This window comes from Macaca fascicularis, chromosome 4, assembly GCF_037993035.2.
Source record: "Macaca fascicularis isolate 582-1 chromosome 4, T2T-MFA8v1.1".
Lineage (NCBI taxonomy): Eukaryota > Metazoa > Chordata > Mammalia > Primates > Cercopithecidae > Macaca > Macaca fascicularis.
Genome location: NC_088378.1, coordinates 44,060,586 through 44,083,839, shown reverse-complemented (window position 1 = coordinate 44,083,839; position 23,254 = coordinate 44,060,586). Strand labels below are relative to the sequence as shown.

The 23,254-nt window shown below is 37.6% G+C and overlaps 2 long non-coding RNA genes across 2 annotated transcripts in view; one reads left to right on the top strand and one right to left on the bottom strand.

Annotated features, from left to right (window-relative positions):
• Nucleotides 1-22,418, bottom strand: part of LOC107129381 (uncharacterized) — a 120,651-nt gene extending 98,233 nt beyond the window's left edge. Inside the window, exon 1 of the long non-coding RNA XR_001489855.3 lies at nucleotides 22,305-22,418. This is a non-coding gene — a long non-coding RNA (uncharacterized lncRNA). The remainder of the gene's footprint in view (nucleotides 1-22,304) is intronic.
• On the top strand, nucleotides 7,090-20,377 carry LOC123573023 (uncharacterized). Its single transcript, XR_006697723.2, has 3 exons — nucleotides 7,090-7,192; nucleotides 19,848-20,104; nucleotides 20,323-20,377. It is a non-coding gene; the product is annotated as an uncharacterized lncRNA (long non-coding RNA).
• Nucleotides 22,419-23,254: the final 836 nt, after the last annotated feature.

Sequence of the window (23,254 nt, the reverse complement as noted above, 5' to 3'; positions counted from 1 at the left end):
TCCCTGGGTCTAGATCAAATATTGCACAGGGTATCACAGAGTCTTTAAGTTGAAAGAAATTTCCATGACACATCTGATAGCTTTGCTATTATCAGATTTCTGTTAGGTAGCCATAAAATTCTGTTTCTACCATTTCAGAGTTTGGGAATCCACCACTTCACAAGAGCAACTGAATTTATTTTTAAGAGCTTTAGCCATGACAATGTTGCTTTGCTGCCTCACTAAAAATTTTACTTATGGGTTTGAGTTGGGCCTTGTAAAGTTAAACAGAAATCCACTCTGCACATCATCTCTCCATGTACAGTAATCCCCCAATAGACAGGGGATATGTTTCAAGACGTTTAGTGGATGCCTGAAACCACGCATGGTACCCAACCCTGTATACACTATGTTTTTTTTTCTATGCATATCTACCTACAATAAAGTTAAATTCATATATTACGCACAGTAAAAGATTAACAACAATAATTAGTAATACTCTAGGAACAATATAACGATATACTGTAATAAAAGTTATGTAAATGTGGTCTTTGTTTCTGTCCTGAAATTATCCTATTGTACTGTACTAATCTATTTTCACACAGTAGTTGACTATGGGCAACTAAAAACTTGGAAAGCAAAACTACAGATAAAAGGGAACAAAGTAGGCCATTATGTCTACTTTGTCTTAATTTCTTCACTTCTACCAGGGAAATCTCCTCAGTTCATCCAAACATTTGACAGAGAGCTCAGCCTTCACCCCATTCCATAATCTTGATGGCAGCTCCTTTGTCCTTAACCTCTAGAAGAAAGTACTCCTGTGTTTTATCATGAGTGAGTTCAATAAAAAGTTAATTTTAAAAAGTCCACCGATGTAATCTATGTTTATTTAACCTGATATTTTAGGATTGCTAATGAACAGCAGAAATCCATTGGCTGAGAAAGCAGAAAAGAGTGATCCTGACCAAATGTTCTGAAAGGAATTTAGTAGGATAATTTTTCAAGAACAGAGATTACACACACTACCACCACCACCACTGCCCATTTCACCAGGAAAGTGCATGACTTTAAGAATATGGCAGATACTTTCATTTTGGAAGAAGATCTACAGAACTGGATTACCCTGGTGCTGTACATGGAGTTTGGTGCTACTCTGTACTCCCACTGCCTCCCAATGAACACAATCACACAAAATCTAACAGAAAAATTTCACTATAAATTACTTCTATACCAATATTATCTTTTCCCAACCAGCATTCTAAAAATATTAATATAGTTTTACCAGAGTAGGAGAAAAACACTATAATACTAAGACTTTCTCTCCCTGATCACAAGATGTGGAACCCTATAAGATAGCCAAAAACAGGAAAGAATCGATTAGTTTCGTCACATTCTAATACTTCTCTTCTGAAGGCTGAAAAATGTCAGAAGTCATGTTGAATGGTTTTGTTTGTGTATGTACTTCTGTGTGTGTTTGACTTTGAAAGCCACAGGCCATGAGGTGGGGCAATGGGGAGAGGTGACTACAGCCAACCAGTAGACGTTCCATGGTAAACCACAAAACTCTAGATGGCAGCATGTTACTGGCGTAGGGTCCAGAGTTAGTTATTAAGGGTGCCTCACATTGGCACCAAAACAGGTAGTGATGGCTCTCACCATCACAAGGGTATACATAGAGCTTCATAATGCTTACTTAACCAGGGGAACAGCCAGTGACTGTAGAAGCAACAAACATTCACAGCTGCACTCTCCACGCCCAGAGTGCTGAGTATGCAAGAGTCACCAAAGAGAGCCACAGAATCTCAGGGACTTGAGTGGGAGGAAGATGTCTGAGTCAAGGGATGACTGGGACATTTGGACAATCTCATATAGGAAATTTTATTTTCCATGGTTGTAACCTGTACAGCATCTCTCACACCCCTAGATACTCACACATGCAAAAAACTATCTTTGCATCTCACATCCCAAACTTCTGTGCCATCACTGGGCAGCTGAAGCGGAGAATTCAACTAAAATCCAGCAAGTGGACAGAGAGTAGATTTGTGCCTAGGGACAGAGAGAAAGCACATCTATCAGCTCAAAAACTTTAGAAACATTGATAAGCATTAAAATTAAAATACTTGATTGGTATAAGTAAGTACTCAACCGGATGATATTAATAAGACAACTCCTACTAGAAAAAAATAGTCTAAATCATTTTTATAATCTTCCACCAGACTCAGTTTCATTTTTAGTCTCTCCATCTCATGCTCTATTTATTTTTCATTTTTCACAATCACTTCATAGGGTAAGCTCATTAAGTGTTGGTCAACTACAATACTAAGATGTGATTTATAGATTTCATATGAATTATTTTCTACATATATCTCTTTTCTTCTGTAATATGAATTTAATAGCATAAACCCCAATGTAGGACTCAACATTGATTCCTGCTAAATTTTATCTTGTTAGTTTTGGTCCATTATTTAGGCCTATTGAAATAATTTTTCATCTTGATTCTCTCATCCATTATATTACCTATCATTCTCATTATTGTATAAATGAGTATATAAGTAGTATCCTTTATCTTTGAGGTCCAAATGGACCAATAACAAATAGAAAATGTTCCTTAAAAAGTGATTTTATTCAGTCTATTGACTTTTGAGTGCAATCCATTTGCCTTTTTGGGGTTTAATGAATGTACAGGTTATGAACTGAAGCTTCCCCTAAAAACTAATAACATAGCTTTTGGGACAAAGCATCATTAACCGTGATTTGTAGAATGATCATCAATCAAACTATTCTCCTTATTTATTTGAATTTTCTAATGCAGTTAACTTTTTATTATTTTTCTTTATGTGCTTATATTCTTCTATGAGATACTCTCTGAAATGTTTAATAGTTCAATTCAAAGGAATAGTGCAAAGGAAGGGAGAAGAGAACTAAATGTATGATTCCATTATATGAATCAAGCACTTTGACTGACATATGTGACATCATTCCTCACCACAATTCAGTGTGTGATGTCTTGATGTCTTACTCTCATACATTTTATTGACAACGGAACTGAGACTATTAAAAAAAAAAATTGTGTGTCTTGGCCAAAATCACAAAGTTGGTAAGTGAAGAATCTATAGCATAAAACCAGTTTGATCTGCTTCCAGAGTTTTCCTTGCTTGCTTTTCACAGATGGTGTATTCATCCCACTTAAAAAGTACCCTTTGATGATTTGTGTTAAATTACTTTGTGCAAAGAGCACCAGGAATGCAACTATGAGAAACAGCAGAAGTAAGGAGAGTAAGGATAAGACAATTGTAAGAACCTCCAAAGTACAAGATGAATGGGATTAGCAACAACAGAGGCATAAACCATGCTGGAAGGGGTCGCGGGGGGTGGGGAAGCTACTTTTTATCAGGATTTGCATTCCTAATTGCTTGGATTATTCTAGCTTCTCCCCACCTCCTCTACAGTACTGTGGACCACTGCATGGCACAAGAAAAGGCATGTTTTGGAATCGGGCACACCTGGATCTGAAACCAATATCATCCTCTTACCAGTGGCCACTAGTAAGAGTTGGACAAATTACTTTACCTTTTCTTAGCTCAGTTTCCTTTTCAACAGAAAAGTCCCATTAACACCTAAACAGAAGATTGTAATTACAAATGAAATTACATCAAACATGTCATGTTGACCCATAGCAGGTGTTCTGAAAATGATTCTTCCATTTTCTTTCTGCCTCTCAAAGTAATTTTTTGTTGAACACTATTTTATGTATGTGTTATACCTCTTTTTTGTGTGTCATATGTCTGCTGTGATTTGAACGTTTTTGTTCCTTCTGAAACTCATGTTGAAACTTAATCCCCACTACAACAGTGTTGGAAGATGGTGCCTAATGGGAGGGTCTTTAGGTCATGAGGGCTCCACCATCACTAATGCCACTATGAAAAGGACCTGAAGAAGTGGGTTCCCTCTGTCTTTTGTTCTGCCAAGTGAGAAACAGCCTTCCTCTACTTTATGTGATGCAGTATGCAAAGCACCATCTCGGGATCAGGGACTGGGCCCTCACCAGACACCAATCTTACTAGTGCCTTGATCTTGGACTTCCCAACCTCCAGAGCTGTAAGAAATAAATTTCTGTTCCTTATAAATTATCCAGTCTATGGAACTCTGTTATAGCAATACAAACAAACTAATACAGTGTCATTCTTCTGTTGACAATAATTCATTACCCCCTCTGCCTTCCCCTTCATATCCACTTTTCAATGCCTGGTTGGTAAAATACTCTCATAATCCAGTCTTTCTTACCCATGGATTGTGCCATCTCAATTCTGTATTCATCAGACCAGTTTCACTAACTCATAAATACACATCATTCTCATCCCAGTCTCAGAGATTTTGACCATTTTTTCCTTCCCTTTTTCCTGGGCTTAGTCATCCCATAAATCTCATGTATCATTTAAGAATTCAGCTCTGATCCCACCATAGTTAGAGTTAACTACCTAAGCCTTTACTTATTCTTCCTCCTGTGAGGGCTTACAGTGAGTAATGTTTGTAGAAAAGAATTGAGCACTTCATTTTCAATCCTTCTCCCCTACCCCTGCCTTATTCCTCCCAGACCCACACACCTAGGCCTTACAAGTTCATTCTATCCCAATTTTCAGACCAATCTAGAGTTGAGGTCCAGATGTTGTCACGTCTCACACAGGCTCAAACCGTCGTATTCCTCAGGCAACTTGTCCCAGCATAAGTCCTCATGAGACCGAAGCCCCCAGACCCAGACAACCTCCAAGTTTCTACACTGCTCTCTGAGTCTGTTCAATGGCATCCCTAAAGGTTCACCTACAGTGTCAATGTATTAATATTTCCAATTTATCTGTTCCCTTTGTTCCTTACTGTTGGCTCAATGAAGTAAACTGGATGTCTGTCTTGTCCTTCAGATAATCTCAGCATTCAAAACCTGGTGAGAGCCAATTTGCCTCAAGCATATACTCCTTCTTGATTACTTTGCTAATTTTTGCCAGTTATTTATGCCTCTCCAAACGAAATATAACAACAATAGTCATCATCATAAATAGGCTCTGCTGAGTGCTCACCCTTTTGTAGGCACTGTTTCAAGCACTTTACATGGCTTAGCCACATGTTTTAATCGTCATAGCAATCCTATGATGCTTACTAAAATGGAAATTGAAGCTCCAAAGGTAAGTAACGCTTCCCAGCTCACATCACTAGTAAATGAATGATCCAGGATACAATGCAAAGCAAGTCAAACTGTCTCTAGAGCCTGCCCTCTAGGTACTACTCCACAATTGAAATGTGTGTCACTTCACACCCATCAAAAGAATCCCTGAAATGTGACCAACCTGACAGATTCAAGACATGATTAAAGTCTAGCTTACCCCTCTGTGCTTCATTTAGCCCAACTGGAAGTCCCTGGTGCCAAACTTGAACTTCATCCACCAGTTCTAACACTCAAGTCGCCCTACTATGGTGTTAGTCCCCTGTGCCTGGCAAGCCCAGTTGGACAGGTCTGCAGCAGAGCCTGGCCATAAACAGACAAGGCCTTAATTTGAATGTAAATTTCCTGAAATCAACTAGTGTGCAATCTAATTATAGTGCCACCCTATGTCACACAGAATCATACTTTCTGCATATGCTATATGATCATATACTCTGCGTTTCTGTATTAACCGTTAGAGATATAGGGTAGCACTCTAATTAGATTGCACACTAGTTGACTTCAGGAAACTTACACTGAGTCAGTACATTAGAAAACACTGACTATGTGGTATGTTACTGCTTTGCGATTGTTTTTCAAGGGTATAAAGGAATGATTATAAATAGCCATGATAGCCACGTATGTTCCAATTCATTATCTCTACATAAAAAGCTAAAGTAGCATCTTATACTGCATCCATTCTTCAAAATGTCCATGTTACAAACACAGATAACAAAGACTTTTGTCTCATACTGGCAACCACCACCAGCATATACACCTGTACATAACATAAATTTCTTAGGAACTAAATCGAAAGTTTTTAATTTTAGGAGAGTTGGAGGAAAATATTTCTGAACTGAAAGAAACACAGTAAGCAAGAAAAAAGAAAATGGAAAATATGACAGAGAGGTTTAGTATATGACCTCCCCAAGAGAATCTTGCATTTAACTAGATAAATTGACAATACCTCTATTGGCTGTATTCTGGGCAAGTGAATCTCAGGGGTCTCAGGTATAAATTGGGGATAATAATTTAGATGTACTTCAATGTGTTATGGGAAAAATAGAAAAGACAGTTACATAAAAATACTACCTTAAATTGCTGTAAAAATACTTTTATTGAACTTTTGCTCAATTTTATTTGGACTTAAGACAACTCTACTAAAATTATCACCTTTTACCCTACAAATTTAAATAATTCTAGACATAAAACCTATATCTAGATATCAAAAGTTAAATTACCCAGTATGTAAATGTTGGTTTTTGTTGTTGTTAAGTATTTTGAAGTTTGAGTTGTTGGGAAGAAATGCCTGGTGAATTACTGTTTTTGTTTTACATGTATAGTCAACCGTGGTCTTAAATCTCCCAGCTCAGATCTTTGCCTCTGGCTCTCAGCAGTTCTTACACACAGTCCTCCCTGTAAGGGGAGAGTCACCTGAGAAAAGTATACTTGGTCACATCTCTATCTCCAGGCTAAAGCTGACAACAGCCTGTCATCAAATTTCTCCACTTCACTGCACAGAAATTCAGTGTGTTAGACAACACATTCAAAAATTCGAGGAAAAACAGCATCTGAATGCCTTTAATTTAAAACAGCCATATTAACTTTTGCTAGTCTGTTTACCTATGTGGTAGGAGAACCAGGCTGAATACTTGAAAACAGCACACTCTGATGACTAAAACAACTTACTGGCTTGTTTTGTTTTGTTTTCTATTTGATACAGGGCTAGGATTCCATCTTGAGTCTGAAATAACCGAGATGGGTTATTATGTAAGCATAAAAACACATTGTCATCATTTGCTTCAAAAGTTTGTTTGAAATGTTTTAAATTCTAGAAAATCAGGGAAGTGTCAGCAAAATCTATATTTGGTATGGCATCGGAAAAATCACAAGATTAGAGTCTTCTGTTGAAACGAGGACTGAAAACATGGCTGTTGAGAGAAGTATGTGCTGTCGTAAGAGCCTGCAGTGAAGGAGCTGGCCTTGATGAAGCAGCAGAAACGTGAAATGCCAAAACAGGTCTGTGCTTTCACAGAGCTAGTTGGAATTACAGGGGATCATAGGCAGGCAAGGAATTGTAATCTTGTTTGGTGTTTGAGAGTATTAAGCAAAATGAACAGCCCTGATTTTATTTTCAGGACTGTTCTCTAGGAAAGAGGGAGTAGCAAATTTCTTTTAAAATACAAGTTATTTGTTTGATTCATAGATCTTTTATTTGAGACTGATGCTTAAGAAAGACCTGCGACAATCGCCATTTGGGAAGACATATTCATCATCTCCAGGCTGTTTGGCTTTGCTACCCTTGGGGAAAAAATTGGACATAATTTCACAGAATCTCAGTTCTACTATCTTCATTAGCAAAGCTAAAAAGATAAGGACTGACAACTTTTTTCTTGCTACAGATTATTTTATATATGGTTAAGACATGCTGCCAAAAAGATGTAAGGCAACATAAAATTGTGACGTAGAATTTGCAATACTGGTGGCAAAAGCATGGATGATTATCAGGTGTAGGTTTATGAACCAATTTCTCATCTGTTTTCCAGCCTCAAAAGCTTTTTTGCCTCTGGCTCATTCCAGAAAAAGAGAACTGCCACCAATGTACTCACAGAAGGCTGCTGAGCATTGCATGATACAGTGGAGCGATCTGAAGTCACGTGTCTTAGAAAGGGAATCTCTTTCAAATATAACTGGGAGGAGTGATATCATCAACAAGGACCATTCTGAGATGTATTTTGCTCTAGTTTGGCTACATGGAGATAAATATTAATCAGAATCTTTTGTTTATATTTTCCTATCAAGATAAAAAGAGGCATAAATTCAGCTCTGAGGAAATGTTTCAGAGATAGTGAGAGGTGATTTGTTTTAGAGTGTAAGCAAACGCCAGCTCTGTTGACAAAGCCAGTTCATTAAAACACACTAGCCTGTCCTCAACCTCTCTGCTAGCTAGAAGGGACCATGACAAGACTAAGACAGAAGCTCACAATACTAAAAACTTACAAATAAGGAACAGCTAACAATTGTCAAAACAACACGATCCCATCACGATGTCCTAAGCTGTATGACACCATGATGGGACATACAAGGCAGCCTTTATAACAGTCATCATGCATTTGGATTCAAAGTTACTTCTAAAAAGCACCAAAACTTTCAGCTTAACCTGATGTGAGTGAAAATGAAACAAAACAAAGTAAAACAAAAGTATCCAGGGATTGTATGTATAGACTTCCATGGCTTTTATTTATAATACAAGTGAAGTGGGGCCCTAACTCTCATTATGGGAACAAATCAGAATGTGAAGAAAAGTCCAGTTAATTGTAAGAACGAAAATGAGAGTCACCACCCTAAATCAATCCACAGAATTTCCTTCTGAGGACTCTTCCTTCAAAAGTGATACAATTAGCAAATACAAAAAGGCTTTTTGGCTTCTTGAAACAAAAGAAGAGACACACAAGCAATGCAGTTTTTCTGAATTCCCTGGCTAAGAGTTACAACTTTGGAAGGACAACTACTTGTATTCAAATCTGGGCTTATTTGCTATGTGACAATAGGCATATTGCCTAACTTCTCTGTGCCTAATTTTTCCACTTAAAAGGGAGTAATAAAAGGAATTACCTCAAAGATTGGCTGTAAGTATTAAGTGAAACACTATATATAAAGTGATTAGAATGCTTCCCAACATATGGCTGATACTTCATTCTTCCATTTAGCACATATTTATTGAACTGATCCATGCAGATAGCATCTCAGATGCTTGGGTTACAGCGGTGAACAGGGAAATGTCTCTACCCTCAGAAAATTTAGATTCTAGTGGAATTTAGCTATTGTGATTAATCTACTATCTAAGTATCTACAAAAACTATTTTAAATGATTTCAACTTGTACCGATAGCCTAATGCATTATAAGCATAAGGCAGAGTCTAGCACTCATCTTACTGAGTCTGTAACTGAGGCTTAAAGAGAAATGAGAAAACATTTTAAAATAAGCAAAAACATTTGTATAGGTGCCCTAAAAGCCGGGCTGCTTTAAGTTTTGGGATGCAAGATCCCTTTAAGAGTTTATTAAAAGCTGCAGATCTGTTTCTAATAAAGTTAAAATACCTATCTGATGACCCAGCAGTTCTACTCCTAGTTACTTACTCCCCCAAAATTAAAATATAATGTCCACAAAAAGACATGGACAAGAGTGTTCATAGCAACTTTATTTATAATATGCAAAAGCAAGCCAGAGGTCCATGAATAGATAAAATGATAGTCAAATTGTGTGATATTCATATGGGAGAACACCGCTCAACGTTAAAGAGAAGTTAACTATTGATTGAAGCAATAATATGATGAATTTCAAAAAATCAGAAGCTAGACACTTACAGTATTATATACTGTAAGATTCCACTATGATGAGGTTCAAGAATAGGCAAAAGTAATTTATAGTGACAAGTATCAGTAAGCAGCTGCACTGGGTGGTGGATGGGAAATTGATTGGAAAAGGCCCCAGGACAACTTTGGGTGATAGAAATCTTTTCTGTATTGTTTTAAGTTGTAGCTACATAAATGTATACAACTGACACAACTCTTAGAAATCACCTTTAAAGGTCTATGCATTTTGTTATATATTATACCTCATTAAAAAAAGAAGTCATAAAAAATAGTAGCAACTTTCCGCAGATAAATACTCACGCATTGCACATAAAATTTTAGGTGGTAAATGGACCCTAGGGTAAAATTTCCTGATATAGGAACTAGTGACTGAGTTGGCTAAAAATGTCACCGTTAAAATATGTATATAGATAATTCAAGAAGAAACTTCTAGAGAAGCAGCTTGGTGCAATTCACTGACATTTTCTATATACCAATGATATTTTGAAATGCCTTGCCCATAGAAGGTTGTACTTGATCAAGACATATTTACCGTGAAGTATTTTACCATTAATTTTGAAAGGCATGTGTTTAGAGTAATTTAATATTTCCTTGAAAGTCACGTAGAATAAAAAGGAAGATTGTTAAGTGCATTAACTATGAAGGCATCAATTCATATCTCTGCTTAAACAGCATGTTATGCTTTGAGCAATGTTCTAATATGTTCTAAAAATATATATAAGCCTGGACCTTTAAAAGAAAAAAAAGGCAATTTTCTGTCAGGGGTCCATGACCCAGGCCAAACTATACATCTGCAAAAATGACTATAGAGACTAATAAGGAATCCAATTGTATGCTAATTTCAAATTAGCTTTTATACTTGCTTCAGGCTTCAAAGGGGACTGAGAGAAAAAAAGTAGCTATATGGAAGAAAATTACTCATTATTAGATAAAGGCCATCACAAGGGATTCAAATTTCTCTTATTCTGATTATAGCAAAAGGTCATGCAGAAGAGAAAACCATAAAGATTTCTGAGGAAAAAAATAAGTCATAAAAGAAGAAAGCTAAATACAAAAATGGTAGACAAGCCCAAAGGGGAAATGAAATGATTCAGATTGAAAGCTTCTGATTTGTGGGGAAAAAAAATTGGGATTAGGCTAAAGATAATTGAAGTTTAATGAGAAAGTATCTAATTATACTGGTATATTTATTTAAGTATTTTCTAATTGGGTATTATTTTTATAATGACTTAATTACTTACTAGTGCTGCTTGTTGATTTAACAAAGAGTTTTGTTTTTACAGAGAGAGCATGACATAACAGGATAAATGTTCTATCTTCTGGATGCCTGTGAGTAGTTTAGACATTTAATTACATGACCTAAATCTACCAGCCACTGTCCCCGTAAGGAGGCTAGCCCTTATTGCAGAAATATAACCTGAGAGAATATAATGTGTATCTCTACACCCTATTTCTCTAACCCATGTCTAAAATAGGATAAACTTTATATATCTGAAATAAACCGTAAGTGCAGACCAATAGGTTTCTAACTTTTTGATCAAGACCCTTAGTAAGAGATGCATTTTATATTGTGTCATAGTCGGTTCAGGCTGCTATAACAGAAATAACAGACAGAAATGGCTTAAACAACAGAAATTCATTTATCACAGTTCAGGAAGCTGGAAAGTTCAAGATCAAGATGCCAGCCAAGTCAATTTCTGGTGTAGGCCAACCTCCTGGTTTGCAGATGAATACCATATTTCCACCAAAATTCTTTACATTATTATTTAAGTGTTCTATGAGAAGATGAACTTCTCTCTTCGGCTTTCCTCTTATGTTTCTGAGGTCTTACCAGAGTTGCTTTTAAAACTCTCTTCACAAAAACATTGGCTTTTGCTAGCATGCACCTCAAAACTCTTCCAGATTCTTCCTATTATTATTATTATTATTATTATTATTATTGTAGTCCCCTCTCCTCTGTGGTTTTGCTTTCCTTGATTTTCATTACCTGCAGCCTACTGCAATTCAAAAATATTAAATAGAATATTCTAGAAATAAACAATTCCTAAATTATTAATTAGTTTTCAACAGTAGCCAAACACTACGTCACAATGCCAATGTCATTCACCTCACTTCATCTCAGAAGCAGGCATTTTGTCATCCCACATCATCACAAGAAGAAGAATGAATAAAGTACAATAAAATATTTTGAGAGACATAGAGACCATATTAACATAACTTTCACTGTAGTATATTGTTATACTTTTTTTTTTTTTTTTTGAGATGGAGTCTCGCTCTGTCGCCCAGGCTGGAGTGCAGTGGCGAGATCTCGGTTCACTGCAAGCTCTGCCTCCCAAGTTCACACCATTCTCCTGCCTCAGCCTCCCGAGTAGCTGGGACTACAGGTGCCCACCACCACTCCTGGCTAATTTTGTTTTATATTTTTAGTACAGACGGGGTTTCACCGTGTTAGCCAGGATGGTCTCGATCTCCTGACCTCATGATCTGCCCGCCTCGGCCTCCCAAAGTGTTGGGATTACAGACGGGAGCCTTCGCACCCGGCCTGTTAACCTTTACCTATTTTATTATTAGTTGTTGTTACTTTCTTACTGTGCTTAATTTATAAATTAAACTTTAGCACAGGTATGTAAGTACAGGAAAAAACATAGTGTAAATGGGGTTCAGTACTATTCACAATTTCAGGCATTCACCAAGGGTCTTGGAACATATTTCCCTGTGGATAAGAGGGGGCTACTGTATTATAATTACCATAAAGCATTGGGTCACATGATTATGGAGACTGAGAAGTCCATGATTGGCTATCTGCAAGCTGGATACCCAGGAAAAGCAGTGGAATACTTTGAAGGCCTGGAAGTCAGATAGCCAATGCTATAGATTCTGAAGGTCTGAGAACCAGCAACACCAGAACCAGGAGAAAACAGATGTCCTGCTCAAGCAATCAGGCAGAGTGAACTCAAACCTTCTTCATCTTTTTGTTTTATTCAGGCCCTCAACAAATTACATGATGCCCACATACCTTGGGGAGGGCTGTATGCTCTACTCATTCTACCAATTCAAATGCTCATCTCTTCCAGAAACACTCTCACAGACACGTGCAGACATCATGTTTAATCAGATATCTAGACATCTTGTGTTCCAGTCAAGTTGACACTGACACATAACATTTACCATCACATGTCATGACCCAGAATATAAATTTGTATCAGAAAGAGAAAAGAAAGGAGGGAAGGAAGGAAAGAAGGAGTGAGGGAGGGAGGAGTGAGGAAGGGAAGGAGGGAGGGAGGGAAAGGAAGGAAAGAAGGAAGGAAGAAAGGAAGGAAGGAGAGAGAAGAAAGAAAGAAAGAAAGAAAGAAAGAAAGAAAGAAAGAAAGAAAGAAAGAAAGAAAGAAAGAAAGAAAGAAAGAAAGAAAGAAAGAAAGAAAGAGAAAGAAGGAAAGAAAGAAAGAAAGAAAGAAAGAAAGAAAGAAAGAAAGAAAGAAAGAAAGAAAGAAAGAGAGAAAGAAAGAAGGAAGGAAGGTAGGAAGGAAGGAGGGAGGGAAGGAAGGAAAGAAAAAGAAAGAAAGAAAGAGAAAGAAAGGAAGGAAGGGAGGGAGGGAGAGAGAGGGAGGAAGGAAGGAAGGAAGGAAGGAAGGAAGGAAGGAAGGAAAGAAGGAAGGAAGGAAGGAAGGAAGGAAGGAAGGAAGGAAGGAAGGAAGGAAGGAAATAAAAGATCCATAAAATAAATATAAGTTGTACCACTTTTATATACTTTATTATGTTCCATTTTTTCATTCTATTTTTAATGTGAATGGTGATCCACTAAAATGATTTTGCTGCCACAGTTTAAAAAGCAAATATTACAAATGCTTAATCGACTCCTCTTTACTTAAATTGTCTCTATGATTGGTAAAATAGCCATACATTTTCTTTGATGACATGCTGGATTCTGAGTGCTTTAAGACTAGCTGAGACATGACCAAGAGGGAGAAGCCTTGAGTCTTTAAAAGAGACCTCTGGGAAAACTCATTTCTGTCTGAAGCTTCATCAAAATAATCCTTAATAGCCATATTTCTACCAACATCCTGTACATGATTATTTATGTGTTCTCTAAAACGATGGAGCTTTCTCCCCAGCTTTCTTCTTTTCTTTCTGAGCCCTCACCAGAATTGCCTCTAAAAGTCAAAAGGGACTGAAAAACTAGTAAGATGTCTTTCCACCTTGCCCTTTTCTCCACAAACTCTGATGCTCATACTGCCCTGTTCTGTGATCAGGCTCCTACTGATCCGACTCCCAGAGCAGTGCTCAGTCGCCTGCTTTTCCTCACCTGGGCAATTCAATCTTCACCTACTCAGGAACTGAGATTTGCTGATGTACTACAGCTAGAAATGTAATCTAATATTTGTGTTCGTTTTCAACCACTCAATGATTTATCATTCTTTTCATTATCTATTGTCTGGCTTCTAACCCCCATCTTGAGTATAAACGGTAAAGATGGCAAATATAGGAAAGAATGGTCTTTTACTATAGGAGCCTACAAGTAATGAAGTGGGACGAAAACAGTCTCTTAACCAGGCTTATGTCTTTACAAGGCTGTCTAAGAGAAGAAAGGTCGCTCTCCAGCACGTTCAGTCACAGTAGCCAAAGAATTTACGACAGTGGAAAATGTAGAAGGTGGAATAGGCCAACAACAAATTAGCTGATTGTTGGTGAAGCAATAGGGGCCAGGATATCTTTTATAGGCACACGTTCCAGTCCAGTGAGTCGCCTTTTAGTGTGCATCAGAATCCCCTAAGTAGTCTGCTTAAATCAAGATTAGTTGTCTGGTGTGTTCTACAGCCATAGACCCTACCACTGAGTGGGAAGAGAGTGAGAGAAAAAGAGGGTGCAGGGAACCCTAGAGAAGCACAGGGCAATTAAAGTAAAAGTAGGGAAGGAATGTACCAGCTGTGCACTATCAATATTTTCCTATCAAGATATCCACTGCCCCAGGATCACATGGTGATGAATCACAACAAAGACCTAACAAAAAATATTGATGCTTTGAGACTCTTACTTAAACATGCATATTAAAAAAGTGGGACAGGAGAGGTACTCCAAACTGCATGACTTGATATTGACTTGATCATTGCATGGACTACAGTCATCATTAAACACACACGCTCTCCTAATTTGTATGCTGATACCACAGTCCTTACTCCTTGTTGAGAAATAACAAGGAGATCAGTGTGACTGGAACCTAAACTATCGTGCTCATGATACTATGCAGTAGCTCTAGATTCAATGTTATAATGTGTGATGTTACCACAATAGTATCCTAAATTATCACAAAGTGGTATTTTAAAAATGCAGTTTTGCGGTCCAATTACTTCACAGGTCACATGGCCTCAAAGCACTGACCTTAGAACTTAACAGCCATCTATAATATTTCCATGAAAAATATGTTCCAGGCTCCAAACAACATTCTTTTAGGCAAACTTTTAGAACGCAATCTGCTTAGGAACTGTCTCTACTGGTCTGTGATACGTTTGTTTTGCACATGAAGTTTATTTCAGACTCTTTTCTACAGAGATATTTCCTGCCCTTGGAAGATGACTTCAAATAATAAATTGTCACCAAAAATGGACATGAAACTTTCAAAAAGCAGTAGGGAGGTGGAAAAGATGAACAAGCTGAAAACAAGTCCATTTTGGGAGGGTTCTGAACATCCTGGTTAAAGGAGTTTTTCATTTTAAAGGAAAAAGTATTCATCTGATATGTTTCTTTGTTCATAGCACTTAATATAGAATTCTACAATGTTAAAAATAGGAAGTCAGGTTTATATGGTGTTTGCTTTAATGATACTAAACTGCCTGGAAATAGCAGCACATGCTATAACAAGTTTCAGATATTAAAAGAAAAGCTACAATGCTGAACTCTTTTCTAAACTTTTATATGAAGTCCCAGGCTTTGTGGACATTCGGGAGCAAATCAGGGCTAATACGGGAAGTTTACAGATGGTATAATGGCTTCAGGCATCCCAATTATATTAAAAAGTTGAAAGTGGCAGATTCATATCCTCCCCTTTTACATGTCATAAATTCCAAAGTGTTGGTGTCAAACTGTGTCAATTGCACTCATTTATTAATACTTGGAATACCGTCAGTGAGCTTCCTAGCTGTTATTATCCATTTATTCATTTACAGCCATCTAATACTAACAGCAGCAGCCACGGTTTTCAGTCCTTTCCCTGAAACCATACATGCATTGCCTCAGGGAGACTTCCATAAGCCTGCATCTGGGGAGGGGGAGGAGGAAACAGCAAACTGCAAGATCTGCTGATCTTGGATATGGGTCTCTCTGCAGGAGCTTCCAAATGTGTCTTTGTTTATGTTCTGGGCTCCGGGTTGTTGTGGGGCATGGATCTAAGGAGGAAGGAATTTGTTGCCTCAATAAAAAAAAACTGTGTAATTAAGATGTGGAAGAAAGGTTAGGTGAAAGACAGAAAAAAGACTATCTCCAGGTATTCTAAAACAAATATTTACACATTCAAATATCATCTTTTTTTTAACCATCTGATCCTCAGTCTTGGAGGCAGTGGTTAATAAACGCCGATGTCTCCACACAAAGTAAAAAAATAAATAAAATAAAACATGTATGGCAACGATGCACATGATTCAGACCCAAAAACTACCCCGCATAAAACATTCATTATAATTAATGCAGTGTTTCTTGGCTGGTATTATTAAGACCTTAATTTTCCACTTGGTGGAACTTACTGTATGTAGTAGAAAAATCACTGGCTCTGAGTCAGAAATGCCTTGATTCTAATCCAGCCCCTGCCACTTCTTAGCCATGCCATGTGTGCAAATTAGTTGACCTCTCTGAGCCTTGGGTTTGTTTTCTTTAAAGTGTGAATTATAAGGAAATATTAAATGTGATGATTGAACAAAAGAAAGAAAGTAAAACAACTACACAGTTCCTCTAAATTGCAGCTTTCCTCCCTCACCCCTTTCCTCTTTAGGAACTGCACAGACATTTTTAATAAGAAAGGATATAAGTGATCAAAATAATGATTCTGAAAACATATGATTCATTGCAGACATTGGCAGTGTGTGCCCTCCATAGTATTGGGCATGAAGGAGTTAAGTGGGAACGCCACCTTTGAGTCCTGGGGGAAGGGTGGAAGGGAGGACGGTAATAGTGGATTTAATAGTGTTTCACAGGCAGAGTCCTGATGCTGTGCAAAGCTCCAGATCGTGTTTCTTCTTAGACGCCAATCAGTCAGGAAGTGATTCTCAAAGAAGTTTACATTGCCCTACTCTCCTTACACTGCTGCACAGTAGGAAACCCAGGACACAGAATACTCACAGGAAAGATGCTAGCATTTCCTGGGATAATAGCGAAAGCAAATGAGCCTCATGTCACATAACATATTATAAGGAAGCAAAGTCTCCTGCACAACATTATACTAAAAAGACCAAAGTTATATTAAGCCTTGAACAGTTGCATACGTAAAGACCAAGAAAATAATCCAAATAGTAATCAAAAGCTCTGATTCTTCTTCAATTCCAGTTCATGTGCTACATTTTGAGAAGAATGACACAAAAGTAAACATGCTCTCACACACACACACATGCACACACACACACAAATATACACACATCCCATGCAACACACATTCACACCTTTTGGTCAATAGAAGAAAAGAAACCTAGATCATATCAGAACACAGACAGTCTTACTGGTCAGGCTGTGTCTTCACCACATGCTTAATGGAGAAAAATGGGTAATGTATATCAGAACTTCATCAAAGAACATTCCAAAGCTGTTACATTTATGCTTGTCAAGTGTATAACCTGCACATAATTCTCTTTTATTCTTTCACCCAGTATTTATTTTCTGTTAGCTAGAAGAGGGCATGGGCTTTGTCTATATTGCTTACTTTTAAACTTGTGACCACCTGGCATGTAGTAGGTGCTCAATAAATATTTGCTGAATAAATTGATGAACACTTTCAATTCTAAGGGGGATTCTGCCATTTTAAAAAAGCAATTACAATAGAATAAACTAATTTTATTTTTGATATCCCAAGGAACTCAAGCCCCTTTGTTAGTAATTTTCTTTTTAGAACACTGTCTGAACTAGGCCTATGCTCCAGCTGACTGGGGCAAGGCACATTTTGTAGATTCACGTGGTAGCCTGTGGAGAGGTATCTACATGCAAGATAAAGACATTGCTTATATTTGTACAGATATTACACTACGGTGCAAATAACCAACTCTATCTTTTGTTTTTCTTGAGAGAGTCTCACTTCTGTCATCCAGGCTGGAATGCAGTGATGCAATCTCAGCTGCAACCTATGCCTCCCAGGTTCATGAGATTCTCCTCGTGCCTCAGCCTCCTGTGAGACCACAGGCACGAATCACCACGCCCAGCTAACTTTTGTATTTTCAGTAGAGACAGGTTTTCTCCATGTTGGCCAGGCTGGTCTCGAATTCCTGACCTCAAGTGTTCCACCCGCCTCATCCTCCCAAAGTGCTGGGATAACAGATGTGAGCCACTGCTCCCAGCCTACCAACTCTGTCTTCTATACATTGATTCGAAATCAATGATTTATGAATTTATCCAAATTGATTTTTCTCTATTTATGTTTTCAGCTTCTTCTCCTTCCAGGCAATGAGCTCCATGCCAGCATTCCCTATTCCTTCAAAATAATACCTTGTATTTGTTCTTAGAATTCACCACAAGCAGTTCAGCAAAATGTCACTGGCGCCTCCTACAAGATACCGTAACAGCAAAATTTTATCTTTACTACATAAAGATTTTTTACTTTTTCTAAAGTTTAAATTTTTTCCACTTCTTTCTCCCTATGTGGTGGCCTTACAAAGAACCATCATGGTCCAGTTACAGGATTTCCTCTTATAGAAACCACATTTTCTTGCCTTCATTAGGTCATGCAAGTTTAACCACCAAGTGACTGTCTTCATCATACCTTCCAATGGGCAGTTCAGGGACTGGAGGGGGACCCACCAGTCTGAAGACCCAGCACATTTTCTATAATTTTCTTCTAGAAAGGAATTTCATTAACAATCTCCCAACTTTCTTCATATTTGTAAGAGAAGTGTCACAATCTACTCCCTAACAACCAAACCATTTTCATTATTAAAATAAATGTCATCATACATTTGTCAAAACTCATTATGTACAACCTAAGAGCAAAGCCTAATGCAAACTTGGACTCTGGGTGACAATGATGTGTGAATGTAGTTCACCCATTGTAAACAAATGTACCAGTCTGAGAGGAATGTTGACCACGGGGCAGGCTGTGCGTGTGTGAGAGCAGGGGAGATATGGAAACTCTCTACTTTCCACTCAACTTTCCTGTGGACCCAAAACTGCTCTAAAACAAAAATAAAGTCAATTACAGTAAAATACCTGCATAGGACATAACTTCACAACACTGTTGAAAGCATTTTACTTATTTAGTGAATATAAGTATATGCAATTCTTGTGACAATATTATGAGAGAGCTATTACTACTATTATCCCCTTTTGGCTGATGAGACTTCAGTTACCTGACCCTGAATGTCATGACTGAGAAGTACCAGAACTGCCGCCTGGCTGCAGCCGACGCACCCGCCCTTCCTCCGCTTGGGTGCTTCTCAGTCATGCCAAACTAAGTCTCCAGCCACACATTCCTCCCCTTCGCCCCAAGCACGGTTCTTTAAACTACTGGCTATGGTTGGTCTCATAGGCGTATTGTGTACTTAACGGTACATATACATGCGTAAAAATATTTCTTCATGTGACACTCTGAAGGATATGCTTTATATTTAAAAAAAAAAAAAAAAGTGGAAGTGAAATAATTCCCAACAGTTTTCTCAGTAAAGACGAATATAAGGATTCACTTGAGTTCATCAAAGTGCCCCACAGATTCTTTGGTTATCTGTCTAATTCCAAAGTAATTCTGGAGTTTGTATAATTCACTTGGCAGTCTACTACAACCTTGATTATCCCACGGTTATTTAAGGAAGTTTTTATTTTTTAACATATTTTCTGTTTTACAAATTATCTGATGATGTGTATCATTTCTAAAAACAGAACAAAATCAAAATTTTTTAAAAGTTTAGTCAAGAAAAGGACATCTAAATTGTTTAGATAACTGTAGTGACATAGACCAGAGAAGGTTTCAAAGGAAATCACTGTTTGTTCGTAAAGTGCAAATCCCTTTCCGGGGAATTAGTATCATGAAAATTATTACCAAAAAATCATATCATAAGTATATGCAGGGTTTTGTTCTGAATATATCGCCAATTAAAAAAACAAATTATTTTTTCAGATGAAGTTGCTTGGATACAAGGAGAATCTTACAGAATACAAATGAACCTGAAGGCATCAGTAATATTTTCAAAATAATAGAGAAATGACACAAAGAGTGAAAGAGGTAATTGAAACCTGTCTTTGATGGGAATAACACTTAAAAGGAGCATTGTACCTATCTGCTGGCAGCTTTAAAAAATATTAATGATTACTGAAATTGAGAAATGTCAATAGTATGAAACGAGCAAAACTACTTCCCTAATGAGATTTTACAAGGTGAGCAATTGTTTTGAACATTTTCTAACCTTGACTTTTCTGTTTATCTTAAGAATTTAAAAAACAAAACAAAACAAAAAACTAGTGTTTAAATATGAAAAAGAGACTTGTGGCAAATTCAGAATGTAATAATTGATCATTAAAATAGAAATGCCTTCTCTAACCAGAAAAATGAATAAGGAAATTATAACTTACATTCTTTGTGGATGTCTTTACAGAGATAAAGTAGTGGAATATTTACTTGAAATAACGTTCATCATCAATGCTGAAGTTTACAGAAGACAAAAATATAGAACTCATTTGTTCATAGACAGCCCCAGGACACACACAGTGGATGCATTGTGTTCTCCTGGGTTGCATAACTTCTTTGAAAGAAGTTTTCTTTTCTGTGTCATAAAAGAAGACTTTTTGGCTCTGCCAGGATACTCTACCATTTGGCCCCACAGACTTCAAGCATGCCTGAAGATATGTGCCAATTGGTTGTTGGTTTTTGAAAATCCTTCTGATCTCTGCTGAGTTACCCAATTGGACTCAGAAGGGTCTGACCCACGTGCCACATTCCAGCTGTTTGCTTGTTTGTTTTTAATCTCAACCTGGTTTAATGGGAAGAAGGTGAGTCACCTTGTGTGTATGTCAGCTGATATTTGTGTCATGGAAACTTAAAGGGGATAGACTTGAAATTGAAAAGATAAGATTGTGATTGAATGGGCCTTGTATAAACTATGTTTTGTTATTGTTCTCTTGCTTACTTACCTTGTAAACAGATTCCTTGAGTCTTAAACCAAGGATCTTAATCTTTGGTACTTACAGAGCCTTTCTTCCATGAAGCAGAGTTATTTAGGATGCTGCCAGCAAATGAGCTCTCAATTAGATCTGTCGTCATCATCATAGAACTTACTATGGTCTGATAGATTTCAAAGTGCTTACTTCAATTAATTTCTGGAAACAATTTCACACATTTGACTCTATGTATTTTTCCATCTCATGGTAAGGAAACAGACACAAAAAGGCCAAATGACTTTTTCAAGGACATTCAGCTAGGAAAGGGCAAAGACAGGCACAGATGAAGACATAATCACAGGCACAAACGACGTGTCTGATAATAGAGATCCTAGGGATCTGTGAATGTCAATAGGAATTACAAATATGAAAATTATTTGTTGAATCAACAAAGTGGAAATAAAACTATTTTTTCTTAGCTGATTTGGTAATGACTAACAGTCAACATACCTATTAAGTGGTTTTGGTTGAAATAATTTAATTTGTTGTTAATAATAGTTCCCCCCTTTAAATGTAATGATACAGTTCCAATATCTCGATGAACAAATAAAATAGGAGAAAAAATTCTATATTTTAGTCATTTCTGCTTATGGCCTTAATTTCAGATTCCAGAAATCCATTACTAAGTAGTTATAAAGCAATTACAGTCATTAGACTAGCCCAGGATGGCTGGACAAAGTTGAATATTTCATGACTAAAAACAACAACCAGGCACAATGGCTCACACCTATAATCCTAGCACTTTGGGCGGCTGAAATGGGTGGCTGGCTTAAGCCTGGAGTTCGAGACCAGCCTGGCAATAAACAGAGATCTTGTCTCTACAAAAGATACGAAAATTAGTTGGTGTGGTGTTGTGTGCTTGTCGTCGCAGCTACTTTGGAGGCTGAGATGGGAGGATCACCTGAGCCCAGGAGGTTGAGATTGCAGTGAGCTAAAATCGTGCCACTGCATTCTGTCGCTGCACTCCAGCAGCCTGGGTGACAGAGTGAGACCCTATCTCACAACAAAACAAAACAAACAAATAAATTCTCACTTAAAATAAACATAACCTAAGACATCATTGTATATTTTAAATTCTTCCTAATTAGAGCAATGTTACTGAATATATTTTAAAGAGGCTTATTATAAACAAGATACTTACAAGGTCATTGTACTGAATTCAAATTTTTTGTTATATGGAAGTTGGAGAACTTTGGAATTATGAAATGTTAACACAAGTAAAAATATAAAGTCCGATCTTTGATAAGAAGATACTTTGTCTTAGTCAGTTTGGACTGCTACAACAAAATACCAAAGACGGGGTGGCTTCAACAACAGACATTTATTTTCTCACAGTTCTGGAGGCTGGGAAGTCTAAGATCAAGGTACTGGCCGATATGGTTCTTGGTGAGGGCATTCTTCCTACCTGGTAGATAACTACCTTCTTGCTGTGTGCTCATATGGTCTTTCCTCAGTACCAGAGCATGGAGAGAGAGAAAGCTCCTGTGTTTCTTCCTTTCCTTTGAAGGATATTAATCCCATCACGTAGTCCCCAACCTCATGATCTTATATAAGCCTAAATACCTCCCAAAGGCCCCACCTCCAAATACCATCAAGATGGGGATTAGGACTTCAACATATGAATTTGGGAGGAGCACAGTCAGTCCATAGACACTTCTAGGAAATCTTTTCCAAGTAGTCCAGATTCATCTAGTATGCTAACCACACTAGGCTACAGAAGTGACCTGAGGGCAAGAAGAAAGATCCTTCTTTCAGACCCTAAAGTCATCATTAACTGGCCCAGGAAGGATCCCCCAGCATGGAAGATACCCAAAGACTGAACAATAATATGAGGTTTGAGGCTCACAAATAAACCTCATTAAGAGAGAACTGAGAAAAATCAGAGTCAGAAAAAGAAGGAAAAAAGGTATGGCGGTAGGTAATGGGATTTGAGGTAAGAAAGGAAACAGGAAGCAGCATAGCAATAGGAGGGAAGGGGAGGCGAAGGGGGAAGGTCAAAGGAAGAGAGAAGGAAGAAGATGACAAGAGTGAGCGTAGTTTCACTTTCTCAGCATTAAAATCCTAAACTGGACACTCTAAAAATAAAAACTACAGGGGGTGGGGATTTTACTTGTAAATAATTTAAAAATCACTAAGCTTCCTGCCATGTTAGTGCCGGCTATAGATTCCAACAACCTGAAGTGATTTTAAATGCCCCTCTCTAGAGAGTAAGTAAAAACATCCATCTCCCGCATAGAACAAAATTCCCTTTCTTGATGGAACTGAATGGGGTCAGAGGCATTTTTTTCTTGGAATCTTCACCAGCCCAAACTATAGACATAAGCCAACTTTCACAGAGGCTAGATTGTTAAGTTGTGGCTCATCACCTAT